Here is a 14341-nt window from a genome sequence, read left to right on the forward strand (position 1 = left end):
ATAAATGTTAACTCTTTAAAGTGACACAGCAGGGTTTTCCCCTTTGGGCTAGAAAGATGTGTCCCCTGCTGAGGACACCGAATCACAAAAACAGCCACTCTCCCAGGCTTTGAAGCTGTCTGGTCTCACTCCCACTGAGGTTCGAACCCCTCTCCACCGCCACCAGCAGTGGTCAGCCTGCCTCTCTTGCATATGTGTGCACATGGGCCTCATTAGGCCTTGAGAAGCCCAGGACCCCGGTGAAGAACCTCTGTGGTTATGAAGTTCTGCCTGGAATTGAGCTGAAAGTTGCTCCCAGCTCTGTCCCTGGGAGCACCAGAACCCCAGTTGCTCCCTCTGCCTAGTGGCAGGGATGTGAAGGCAGAGACCACCTCCCCGTTTTCTCCTGGCTTTCTGGATCCTAGAGCTGCTGGGGCTCCACCGGAAGCCTCTCTCTTCCCTTAGGCAGAGCAGGGGAGAGGCCTGGTGGCCTGGACCAGGTCTCATCTAAGGTTCCTCTGGCCTCAAGCATGTTCCAAGGCCCTGACCTATGCAGCTGGCACAGCTCCCCTTGCCTTTTTTAAAATTTATTTTATTTTAATTTATTTATTATTATTTTAGTATATCTTTATTGATTTCAGAGAGTGGAAAGGAGAGGGAGAGAGAGAGATAGAAACATCAATGATAGTCACTGATCGAGCCCTCAACCCGGGTATGTGCCCTGACTGGGAATCAAACCCCGATTGTCTGGACCCCAGGTTGACACAACCGCTGAGCCACGCCCGGCCGGGCTGCCCTTGCCTTTGAAGAAAGGGGTAGAGTTGTTTTACTAGTGAGGAAATAAGGCTCTTTCAGAAGCCTCAGGGCTGTTAGGGGAGACAAGGGAACATGAAGGCTAGAGCAGTTCTCTGTCTCCAACTTCCCCCTGCTTCTGGCTTTAGGCCTTTTTATTTCCTGTCTCCCCTTTCTCTTCTCCCTGTCTCTCCTTTTCTCTTTCTCGGTCCCTTTTTCTGTTTCTCATTTTCTAATTCTCATTCTCATTCTCTCTCTTTCTCTCTCTCTCTCTCTGTCTCTCTCTCTCTCATTTTCTAATTCTCATTCTCATTCTCTCATTTTCTTTTTTTCGTCTCTTTCCTCCTCTCCTTCCCCCTCTAGCCAGTCTTGGATTTTCCCTTAGCCTTTTTGTTTCTGTCTTTAACCTGGAGAACTTGCAGAGATGTTCTGGTGAGGAGAGCTGAGCAGAGGGCAAACATCCCATGGGCCTGTAGTGATTGCAGCAACAACAAAAAGACAAACACAGAGAAGCATACGGGGATAGCATAGTCCCATTCTGCTTTCACTGACCCTCTGCAGCATCTCTCATAGTTCAACTAGCCTCTACATACACACCTCTGGAGATGGGGGTCTCACTAGGCCCTGAGACAACTATTCCCTTGCAGAACAGCTCAACCTGACAGGAAGTCCTTTTCTGAAGTGGACTGAAATCTCTATCCTTGTGGCTGCCACCCATGGGTCTTAACTGTGGTCCTCAGGATCCCTCTGCCCTTTGACAGTCCTTCACATGTCTCCCCAAAGAAGTAACGCCATTTTCTGCCTGTGTCCTTTCAATGTGGGCTCTCAGGAAAGAACTAGAAGCCCTCTAGCCCAAAGTAGTTGCATTGATTTCTGGGAGAGGACACCCCCCCCCCCAAACCAGACTGGGGAGGCAGGTGGTAGGAGCATCAGGATTATCCCAGGGAGGGGCCACAAGTCACAAGTGAAGCCCCACCAAGTCATATCTGAGCAGTTCAGCCTGAGATAAAGGGGTGCATGGAAATTGGCCCAGCCTAAGGTCCCAGGGAAGTCAGGAAGGAAGCTAGAAAGCAGGTTGGAGCAGTAGGGAGGCTGGACCATCCCTGCCTGAGATCCAAAGCCCTTGACTAGACATCCCAGGTATCCACAGAACTGGGCAGAAAGGAGCCAGAGAGCAAAGAGGTCTTCCCCGAGGGCACATTTAGGACTGGTTGCCCTATAGAAAGAGAGGCACAGAGTACTCAGTGCCCAGGATTGGGGAGTAGCAGGAGTTCCTTTCAGCTGTATACCTCCAGAAGAGTAGGCCAAGGTCTTGAGGTCCTGCCAGTCTGGGCTCTTTGGCCTTGATAGAACTAGGCAGGGGCCTGGACTGGCTCACTAGTTCCACACCTCTCCCTTAGCTTCTGGCAGAGCTGTCACGCTTGAAGCCCCTCATGAAAGATGGCACTCAGACACTGGCTTCAGGTGTTCTTAATCCTGTGAGGTGACAGGGGCCTCTTCCATGTCTCAAGCCCTCAAGGGCACATTACTGGCTTCCCTGAAACTCTCCCAGCAGCCAACCAGGAGCTTCCATGCTGCAGCTGTTGCTCTGGCCTCCCCTTAGTGGATTTTGCTATTTCCTGCACATTAGCAGGCGTCCTCCTGCTCCATGCCAGGCCCTATGCTAATATCATATCACTGATGAAAGGGTTAACACCACGTGCCCCACCAGAAGCTCTGAACCCCCTTCTGGCATCCCCTCTGTGCTCCTCAGGCAGCAGAAGTCATATTCCCTAAGGCACAGATTGGCAGAAAGGGGTCTGCTCTGTCCGCCTGGCCACATGTTCCTCCCCTCCCCCCTCCCCTCCCCTCCCCTCCCCTCCCCTCCCCTCCCCTCCCCTCCCCTCCCCTCCCCTCCCCTCCCCTCCCCTTCCCTTTCTGTTCCTCATGCAAGTGTCAGGAAACAGGATCCAAGGAAAAAGCAGGCACCTGTTCCTGAAGTTCCTGACAGGCCTTCTCTTTCCTGCTTCAGCCCCTGGGTGCCCTGGGGCCCCTGGGGCCTGATGGGGAAGAAAAGCCTCAGAGGCACAGACCACCTCTTCTTAGTTGTGTCTTTATTTGGCCTGCCACATTTGGTCCACCCTGTCAGCAGAAGAGAAGCACAAACTCCATGACCAGATGGTCACATTGCAGTTTTGTAACCTTGCTCAAGTAATGGGAGCCTCTCTGAATCTCAGTTTGCTCATCTGTAAAATGGGCATTACAATAGTATTCACCTCACAGGGTAGTTTTGAAGATTGATTACCTGAGTTAATAGATGCATTCAGAATAGTGGCTGAGACTGAGTAAACAAATCCTTAAATTCTGCTCCTGTCCCTGAGGGCCTGCAGAATTCCTAGAGTCAGGGTTTCCCCAGTTTCTGTTCTATCTCCTTGTTCTTGGATAGGTGTGGAAACTCTGCCCTTGGCTCCTGACCTGGACCCCTCTGTCACTCTTCCTGGGTCCCCTGAGGCTGGGCCGCCATACTCCATGGTGTTCAGACTCCTTATGGGGTTTCTAGAGGGCCCAAGGAGAGGCCAGAGTCTTCCTGGGAATGGGCCTTCCTCCACCTGCAGCTCAGCAGGGGCCTTCTCCTCCCCAGAGTGGGGTAGCTGCTCTGCCTCTTTAAAGCCCTAACTAGGTCATCACCCAGCTGAACATCCCCCTCACATTCTCCTCACACTAAACAATCTGATCTGATCGCTGGTGATGAGGTCAATTTCACATGGCTTTGTTCCTGCAGTGAGCTTGTCATGACCAATCATTTCCGAGCGAGGAGCCCATAATCCCACACTGGCTCCCTCACCCCCAGAGGCCATGGCCCCTATGTTGTTCTCCAGTGTGAGGTTCCTAAGGGCCGGCTCAGCATGAGTTTCCTCATGGCCTCTGTATGCCTTCCTGCTCTTCCTGGCTGGAGTGGGAGGGGGGTCTTGGGTGGGGTCAATGATACAGCTGCCAAGAGAGAGCAGAGTGCATATGCCAAGTTACCTGGCGAGAGATCAGTCCTCAGAGAGGGAGGTGGGTGGCTGATGCAAGAGGGTGGCAGCAGGCATGGATTTCTGTGCCCTGGACCCATCCCACCCAGCTTGGGGAATGAGCCCCTCCTCTGGATGACCCAGGATGGAATCTCGTGTCCTGGGGATAAGGACTTGTGAGAGATTCTGGACATAGATATCCCTAAGCCCCCTTGCCTGGGCCCTTGGGTAGCATAGGATGCAAATGGGGTGCCCAAGCTCACATGCCAGGTGTGTACTAGCTGGGCTGTAGACATGCACTAGAGGCAAAAGCAACTTGACTTCATTTCTGGCTTGACCCCACCACTGCCTAGCTGTGTGCTTTTGGTTAAGTCCCTTCTCTCTGTGGCTCAGTTTCTTTGGGTAAGAAGGAAGAGGGGAGAGATCATGCCGGGTGCTGGGCAGGGAGCTTTGGTCACCTCACCTGGTGTCTCATTCACTTCTCATACCACCATAGAGGCCACGGGCTGTTCCTGCATTTTACAGATGAACATGCTAAGGCTGCTTCCCCTTCAGTTGCAGACACAGCTGGTCTCAGGTGTGAAGGAGGAGAATGAGGTGGGCAGAGCAGGGCTCAAGGCCAGGGTTATAACACAGCAGTATCAGGAGATTCCTCTTTAGGGAACTGATCCCTGGGAAAGCAAGATCCAAAGCCTGGTCTAGCCCAGGCCTGCTTGGTAATGCTATCAAGGAAAGCACATGCATTTCAGAATCACACAGACCTATCTGGCTTCTGTTTCCAGTCTGCTGCTTTCTTGCTGTGTGACTTTGGGCAATCCACTTGCCTCTCTGAGCTTAAGTCCCCTCCTCAGTCTAATGGAGGCAAATCAGCTTAACCTCACAGAGCAGTCAGAAGATATAGTGAGATGATGGCTACATGTATAATAGATGTCAAGTAAGTGTTCTTTCTTATTCCAGTTCATTAGCAAGTCCTGCCATCTTCATCTCGAAATAAATCCCAGACCTGACCACTTCTCCACATCTCCACTACCAACCTCCCACCGCCAGGTCACTATCACCTCTTGCCTGGATCATTGCAGAAGCCTCCTCATGGTTTCCCTGCATCTATTTTTGTCTCCTGCCAAAGTTATTCACACAAAAGTCAGATGGTCTACTACATTCTTAAGTCAGTCATGTCATTTTCCTGCTCCATACCTTCCCAGGGCTTCCTATGTCACTTGGAGTAAAATGTGATGTCCTTACCCATGGCCTTCAAGGCTCACCATAGTCTTCCCCTGCTGACTCCTCTGGCTTCATCTGGGATCTCTTTCCCCTTACTCCATTCCAATTGCACTCACCTCTTCTGTGCCTTGACCCTGCAAAGCTGGTTCCTGCCTCAGGGCCTTTGCACTTGCTGACCCCTCCACCTAGAACACTCTTCCCCCAGTTCTTCTCATGGCTGATTCCTTTGTGCTGTACAGGTCTCAACTCAGCTGTCAAGTCTTTAGGGGATACTTCCTCTCTAGAGCTTCTTTATTTCTAAGTCTCTGTCATCTGGGAATTCTTCCTAATGTCTAACCTGTAGCAACGCTGCAGTCAGTCAACCTTATTGCTTTGTGTGCTATTCTTCTCATAAGATGCCCCTTTAAGATCTCATTACTCAATAAAAAATTGAATATGGTGGCAGACAGGACCTGACAGAGGCTGAGAGTGTGAGTGGGTGAGTGTGTGTGAGGGACTGTGTACGTGGGTGTGAGTGTGGGGGGCATCTGTCAGTCAGTGCAGGAGCTCTCCGGAGGTTTGGGAGCTTGTGACAGAGGAGCTGCTGCCACTGCCTCACTGCTCAGCCGGGCACTTCCCTCTGATTGACAGTGGAGAGCATGATATTTTGGAGGATCCTCAGGATCCTCCTTGGCAGGAGGCTGCAGGGAGCAGCCCCACCCAGTGCCCAAGGCCATGGATGGGCACAAGGACCCCATGGGTGAATTCCCAGTGCTACTTGCACCAGCTTAACACCGTGACCTGGTGCACCTGGACTAGGGACCCCAGACAAACACACCACCTCAGTGATCTGGTGCACACAGTCTACCTGCCTGCCTTCCTAACAGCAGCGCCCATGGCCAGCCTAACTGACTCCTTGACAACATAGCACAGGCTGGCCTGAGTGCCTGACTGCTTGCCTGCTTGCCTGCCTGCCGCACCTCCTTGAGAGGACCCACCAAGCCTGCCTGCCTGCCTTCCTGACTTCTTAATGCAGCACAACCAGCCTGCCTGCCTATATGGCCTACAGCCTTGACATAGTGCACCTGGCCTTACCATCATGACCCAACGCCCTAAATACACAGGTCTGCCATTAGGACCTGGTGTCCTGACTCCGTGTCCTGGGACTACCAGAAACGAGGCCTTGTTCATGCCCTGTAGACTTGACCTGATACCCCCGGACAACCAGTACAATAAAATGGGGAGACAAGGAAACAAAACCCAAATGAAAGAAAAGGAGAAATTGCCAGAAAAAGAACTAGGTGAAACAGAGGCAAGCAATTTATCAGATATAGAGTTCAAAATAATAGCTATAAGGATGCTCAAGCAACTTAATGAGAACTACATAAGCCTGAATAAGAATCAATTGGAAATGAAATAACATAGCTGAAATAAAGAATACACTGGAAGGAATCAAGAGTAGATTAGAAGAAGCTGAGGACTGAGTCAGCAAATTAGAAGACAGGGTAGAAAAAATGCCCAATCAGAGCAGCAATTAGAAAAAAAATTAAAAATCAGGAAAACAGTTTAAGGGAGCTTTGGGACAACATGAAATGTAACAACATCCACATCATAGGAGTGCCAGAAGGAGAAGAAACCAAGCAAGGATTAGAGAACATGTTTGAAGAAATAAAGACAGAAAACTTCCCTAACCTGGTGAAGGAAACAGTCACTCAAGTTCAGGAAACACAGAGAGTCCAAGTCAAAATGAATCTGAAAAGACCCACACCTAGACACATCATAATTAAAATGACAAACATTAAAGGTAAAGGAACAATCTTAAAAGCAGCAAGAGAGAGACAGAAAGTTACCTACAAGGTAGCTCCCATTAGACTGTCAGCTAATTTCTCAATAGCAACACTTCAGGCCAGAAGGGAGTGGCATGAAGTATTCAAAGTAATGAAAAATAAAGGACTGAATCCCAGACTATCCAGCGAGGCTATCATTCAAAACTGAAGGTGAAATAAAGAGCTTTGCAGATAAAGAAAGGCTAAAGGAGTTCATTACTACCAAACCAGCACTACAAGAAATGCTACAGGGGCTGGTGTAAGAAGAAGAAGAAGAAATGTAGAGAAAGAGAGAAACACAACATAAAGAATGGCAATAAATAAGTACCTATCAATAATAACCTTAAATGTAAATGGCCTAAATGCTCCAATCAAAAGACATAGGGGAGCTGAATGGAGAAGAAAATATGACCCATATATATGCTGTCTACAAGGAACCCACTTCAGAACAAAGGACTCACACAGGATGAAAGTGGATGGAAAAAATTTTTACATGCAAATGGAAATGAAAAAAAACAACGGGGTAGCAATACTCATATCTGACAAAATAGACTTCAAAATGAAGACCATAACAAGAGATGATGAAGGTCACTACATAATACTAAAGGGGTTGATCCAACAACAGGATATAATCCTGGTAAACATATATGCACCCAATATAGAAGCACCCAAATATATAAAAAAAAAAACTTCTAGAGGACTTTAAAGGAGAGATTGACAGCAATACAGTCATAGTAGGGGACTTTGCCACCCCACTGACATCCCTGGATAGATCTTCTAGATAAAAAATAAACAAAGACACAGCGATCCTAAATCACACACTAGATCATGGATTAATTGACATTTATGGAACATTTCACCCCAAAGCTGCAGAATATACATTTTTCTAAAGTGCACATGGGACATTCTCAAAGATAGACCACATGTTAGGACACAAAACAAGTCTCTACAAGTTCAAAAAGATTGAAATCATATTAAACGTCTTCTCAGATCAAAATGGCATGAAATTAAAATTCAGCTACACTAAAAAGCATTCAAACACATGGAGACTAAATAACGTATTATTAAACAATGAATGGGTTACCAAAAAGATCAAGGAAGAAATAAAAAAACTTCCTGGAAACAAATGAAAATGAACACAAAACAACCCAAAATCTATGGGACAAAATGAAAGCAGTCCTGAGAGGGAAGTTCATAACACTACAGGACTACTTGAAAAAACAGGAAAAACATTTACTAAACTAACCGTAGAACTTAAAGACTTAGAAAGAGAGCAACAAGAAAACCTCAGAGTAAGTGGAAGGAAGGAAATAATAAAGATCAGAGTGGAAATAAATGACACAGAGACTAAAATAAAACAATACAAAAGATCAATGAAACCAAGAGTGGTTCTTTGAAAAGATAAACAAGATTGATAAGCCTTTAGCCAGACACCTCAGAAAATAAAGAGAGAGGACATAATAAAGAAAATCAGAAATGAAAGAGGTGAAATAACAACTGACCCAACAGAAATACAAAGGACTGTAAGAAAATACTAAGAACAGCTATATGTCACCAAGCTGGACAACCTGGATGAAATGGACAAATTCCCGGAAAAATACAACCTTCCAAAAGTAAATCAGGAAGAATCAGAAAACCTGAATAGGCTGATTACTACTGATGAAGTTGAAGCAGTAATCAAAAAACTCCCAGCACACAAAAGCCCTGGTCGGAATGGTTTCACAGGGGAGTTTTACCAAACATTCAACTGAGAACTAACACCTATCCTCCTCAAACTATTCCAAAAAATCCAAGAGAAAGGAACACTTCCAAGATATTTTTACGAGGCCAGAATTACCCTAATTCCAAAACCAGATAAAGACACTACAAAGAAAGAGAATTACAGGCCAATATCCCTGATGAACATAGATGCTAAAATCCTCACTAAAATACTAGCAAACCAGATCCAGCAATACAGTAAAAAGATCATACACCATGACCAAGTGGGATTTATTCCAGTGATGCAAGGCTGGTACAATATTTGCAAATCAATAAATGTGATGCATCGCAAAAAGGAATCAACAAAATGCAACACCCATTTTTGATAAAAACTCTCAGCAAAGTGGGAATGGAGGGATCATACCTCAACATAATAAAGGCCACATACAACAGACCTACAGCCAAAATGATACTCAACAGGCAAAAACTAAAATCATTTCCCCTAAGAACAGGAACAAGACAGGGATGTCCTCTTTCACCACTCTTATTCAAAATAGTACTGGAAGTCTTTGCTACAGCAATCAGACAAGAAAGAACAATAAGACACTGGAATGGGAAAAGAGAAAGAAAAACTATCGTTATTTGCAGATGTCATGATATTGTACATAGAAAACCCTAAAGACTCCACCAAAAAACAGCTAGATTTAATAAATGAATTCAGCAATGTAGCAGGATACAAAATCAATGCCCAGAAATCAATAGCATTTTTATACACCAATAGTGAACTCTCAGAAAGAGAAACTAAAAAACAATCCCATGTACCATTGCAACAAAAAAATTAAGATACTTAGGAGTAAGCCTAACCAAGGAGGTAAAAGACCTGTACTTGGAAAACTACAGGACATTTAAAAAAGAGATAGAGGAAGATATAAGGTACTGGAAGAATATACAGGGTTCACGGGTTGGTAGAATTAACATTATTGAAATGTCCACACTACCCAAAGCAATCCCTATTAAAATACCAATGGCTGTTGGTATTTTAATAGGAATTGCATTGAATTTATAAATTGCTTTGGGTAGTATGGTCATTTTAATGATATTAATTCTTCCAATCCATGAGCATGGTATATTCTCCCACTTGTTTATATCTTCCTCTGTTTCTTTTTTCAGTGTCCCGTAGTTTTCCAAGTATAGGTCTTTTACATCCTCGGTTAACTTTATTCCTAGGTAGCTTACTTTTTTAGTTGCAATGGTAAATGGTATTGATTTTTAGTTTCCCTCTCTGAGAGTTCATTGTTGGTGTATAAGAATGCCATTGAGTTCTGGATGTTGACTTTGTATCCAGCTACCTTGCCAAATTTGTTTATCAAATCTAGTAGTACTTTGATGGAGTCTAGGGTTTTCTATGTACAATATCATGTCATCTGCAAATAATGACAGTTTTACTTCCTCCTTTCCAGTTTGGATATCTTTTATGTTTTCTTCCTGTGTGATGGCTGTGGCAAGGACTTCCAGTAGTATGTTGAATAAGAGTGGTGAAAGTGGATACCTCTGTCTTGTTCCTGTTTTTAATGGAAATGGTTTTAGTTTTTGCCCATTGAGTATGATGGTGGCTGTAGTTTTGTCATATATGGCCTTTATTATGTTGAGTTATGATCCCTCTATTACCACTTTGCTGAGAGTTATTTTCACAAATGGGTGCTGGATTTTGTCAAATGCTTTTTCTGCATCTATTGATATGATCATATGATTTTTGTCCTTCATTTTGTTTATGTGATGTATCACATTTATTGATTTGCAAATATTGTACCAGCCTTGCATCACTGGAATAAATCCCACTTGGTCATGGTGTATGATCTTTTTACTGTATTGCTGGATCTGGTTTGCTAGTATTTTAGTGAGGATTTTAGCATCTATGTTCATCAGGGATATTGGCCTATACTTTTCTTTCTTTGTAGTGTCTTTATCTGGTTTTGGGATTAGGACGATGCTGGCCTCATAAAAAGAGTTTGGGAGTTTTCCTTTTTCTTGAATTTTCTGGAATAGTTTGAATAGAATAGGTGTTAATTCTTCTTTGAATGTTTGGTAAAATTCACCTGTAAATCCATCTGGTCCAGGAGTTTTGTTTGCTGGGAGGTTTTTTTTTACTGCTTCAATTTCATTAGTTATTATCGGCCTATTCAGGTTTTCTGCCTCTTCTTGATTCAGCTTTGGACGGTTGTATGCTTCTAGGAATTTGTCCATTTCACCTATGCTGTTCAGTTTGTTGGCATATAGTTGCTCATAGTATTTTCTTACAATCCTTTGTATTTCTGTTGGGTCGGATGTTATATCACCTCTTTCATTTCTGTTTTTAGTTATTTGGGTCCTCTCCCTTAGTTAATTAGTGAGTCTGGCTAAAGGTGCATCAATCTTATTTATCCTTTCAAAGAACCAGCTCTTGATTTCATTGAATTTTTGTATTCTGCACAGCAAAAGAAAACAACCTCAAAATACAAAGGAACACCACAGTCTCGGAAAACATATTTGCCAAGGATGTATCTGATAAGGGGCTAATTTCCAAAGTGTACAAAGAACTCATACTACTCAGTAAAAGGAAGACAAGCAACCCAATTAAGAAATGGGCAAAGGACCTGAATAGACACTCCTCCAAAGAGGACATACACATGGCCAAGAGACACATGAGAAAATGCTCATCATTGCTAATCAGCAGAGAAATTCAAATTAAAACCTCAATGAGGTATCACTTCACACTTGTAAGAATGGTTACCATCAACAAATCAACAAACGACATGTGTAGGCAAGGATGTGGAGAAAGGGGAACCCTAGTACACTGCTGGTGGGAATGCAGACTGGTGCAACCACTATGGAAAACAGTATGGAGGCTCCTCAAAAAATTAAAAATGGAGCTGCCTTTTGACCCAGTGATCCCACTTCTAGGAATATATCCTAAGAATCCTGAAACACTAATCAGAAAGAATATATGCACCCTTATGTTCATAGCAGCAAAGTTTACAATAGCTAAGACCTGGAAACAGCCCAAGTGCCCGTCAGTAGATGAGTGGATAAAAAAGCTGTGGGACATTTACACCACGGAATACTATGCAGCTGTAAAGAAGAAGGACCTTGTACCCTTTGGGACAGTATGGGTGGACCTGGAGAATATTACTCCAAGTGAAATAAGCCAGGCAGAGAAAGGCAAACATCACATGATCTCGCTTATATGTGAAATCTAAAGAACTTAATAAACTGATGAACAGAAATGATTTGATGACATGGAAGCATAGATCAGACTGATGAATGTCAGAGGGATGGAGGAGGGTGAGTGGGTAGAAAGGGAGAGAGTAACCAAAGAATTTATATGCATATATGCACAACCCAAGGACACGGACAATGGTAGGGAGAGGGACTGGGGAGGGGGATGGAACGGGGTTGAATGGGTCATTGAGATGAAAACGGGACATCTGTAATATTTTAAACATTAATTAATTAATTAATTAATTAATTAATTAATTAATTAATTTTAAAAAATACCAATGGCATATTTCACAGATCTAGAACAAACATTCCAAAACTTTATATGGAACCGGAAGAGACCTGGAATAGCCATGGCAATCTTGAGAAAGGGGAACAAAGTTGGAGGGGTCACAATACCAGATACCAAGTTATATTACAAAGCCACTGTAATCAAAAAAACCTGGTACTGGCACAAGAACAGGTATATAGATCAATGGAACAGAACAGAGAACCCAGAAATCGACTCAAGCCATTATGCTCAATTAATATTTGACAAAGGAGGAAAGAGCATACAATGGAGTAAGGACAGTCTCTTCAATAAATGGTGCTGGGAAAATTGGACAGGTACATGGAAAAAATGAAGCTAGACCACCAACTCACACCATACACTCAAAATGGATAAAATACTTAAATATAACTCATGAAACCATAAAAATCCTAGAAGGAAACATAGGCAGCAAAATCTCATAGTCTCTTGTAGCAATATGTTTGCTGATACATCTCCTAGGGCAAGGGAAACAATGGAGAAAATAAACAAATGGGACTACATCAAAATAAAACTTCTGCACATTGAAAGGGACCATCAACAAAACAAAAAGAGAGCCCATTGTATGGGAGGGCATATTTGCCAATGACACATCTGATGAAGAGTTAATTTCCAAAATATATAAGGAACTCACACGACTTGACAAAAAGAAGACAAACAATCCAATTAAAAAATGGGCAAAGGATCTGAATAGACACTTCTCCAAAGAGGATATACAGATGGCCAAGAGACATATGAAAAAATGCTCAATGTCACTAATCATCAGAGAAATGCAAATTAAAACCACAATGAGATATCAGCTCACACCTTTCAGAATGGCTACCATCAACAAATCAACGAACTACAAGTGTTGGTGATGATGTGGAGAAAAGGGAACCTTACTACACTGCTGGTGAGAATGTAGACTGGTGCACCCACTATGGAAAACATAATGGAGTTTCCTCAAAAAATTAAATATAGAAATCTCATTTGACCCAGTAATCCCACTTCTAGGAATATATCCTAAAAAACCCAAAACCCCAATTAGAAAGAACTTATGCACCCCTATATTCATAACCGCAATTTTCAATAGCTAAGATCTTGGAACAGCCCAAATGCCCATCAGTAGATGAGTGGATAGAAAAGCTGTGCTATATTTACACCATGGAATACTATGCAGCTGTAAAAAAGAAGGATATCGTACCCTTTGAGACAGCATGGAGGGACCTGGAGTGTATTATGCTAAGTGAAATAAGCCAGTCAGAGAATAGCAAGTATCGCATGATCTCACTCATATGTGGAATCTAATGAAGAAAAAATAAACTGATGAACAAAATAGATACAGAGACATAGAAGCATTGAACAGTAGGATGAATTTCAGAGGGAACGTAGGGGTGGCGGGGATTGGGGGTGGAAAGAGATTAATCAAAGAATTTAGATGCATATATACATGGCCTATGGACACAGACAACAGTGTGGAGAAGGTCTGGGGGTATGTAGATGCCAGCTGGAGGGGATCAATAGGGCGGAAAAGGGGACATCTGAAATACTTTCAACAGTAAATATTTCTTTAAAGAAATATCTCATTACTCAACTCTGAGGCCCTCAACACTTACTACTTGGGTCCTGCTGGATAAGGCCCCTAACCATGCTGTGAATTCCTGGGGGTGGGGCTGGTGGGAGAATGAAATGGTAGTTTATTTGGATGCCTAATTAATGTCAAGCATTTGTACACAGGTGCTCTCACCTAATCATCACATCATGCCATATACTTCTTGCAACAGTCAGGTAAGGATTCCTATCCCCATTGTACAGATGAAAAAAGGGGCTCATAGAGGCAAGATGACTCGGTCAAACTCACATAGCTGGTCATGTGGTGGTTTTCTGATTCCAGAGCCTTTTTTCTATTCCCCAGATTAAAACAGACCCTTTGCAGAAGTATTCCCAGGCTCCTGATAAGCCTCTTTAAGTGTTTGCTGAATACCCTCAGAGTTGCCTATAGTTGTCTCTTCAAGTGTCCTCTGACTGCATCTGACTCCATGCTGCCTGCTATCTCTGTTTCCTCTGAAGAAAGGAATCCCCCTTCCCTGGTCCGTCTCTGCTTGGTCTCAGGGGAAGAGACTCTATCGGCCTCACTGTCCTCTGTACTGACCACCCTGATTCTACTGTTCAATTCCATTGTACTGGGCAAAATGCCACAGGGCATCTCCTCTAGGTGAGGCTCCAGACTGGCCACAGAGGACTGGAGAGAGCCCAGACACACTGCTCTCTCTGATACCAGGAGGGGATGACACACAAGTCCCTGGGAGTGT

The sequence above is a fragment of the Miniopterus natalensis genome, chromosome X (assembly GCF_054644295.1).
Source record: "Miniopterus natalensis isolate mMinNat1 chromosome X, mMinNat1.hap1, whole genome shotgun sequence".
NCBI lineage: Eukaryota > Metazoa > Chordata > Mammalia > Chiroptera > Miniopteridae > Miniopterus > Miniopterus natalensis.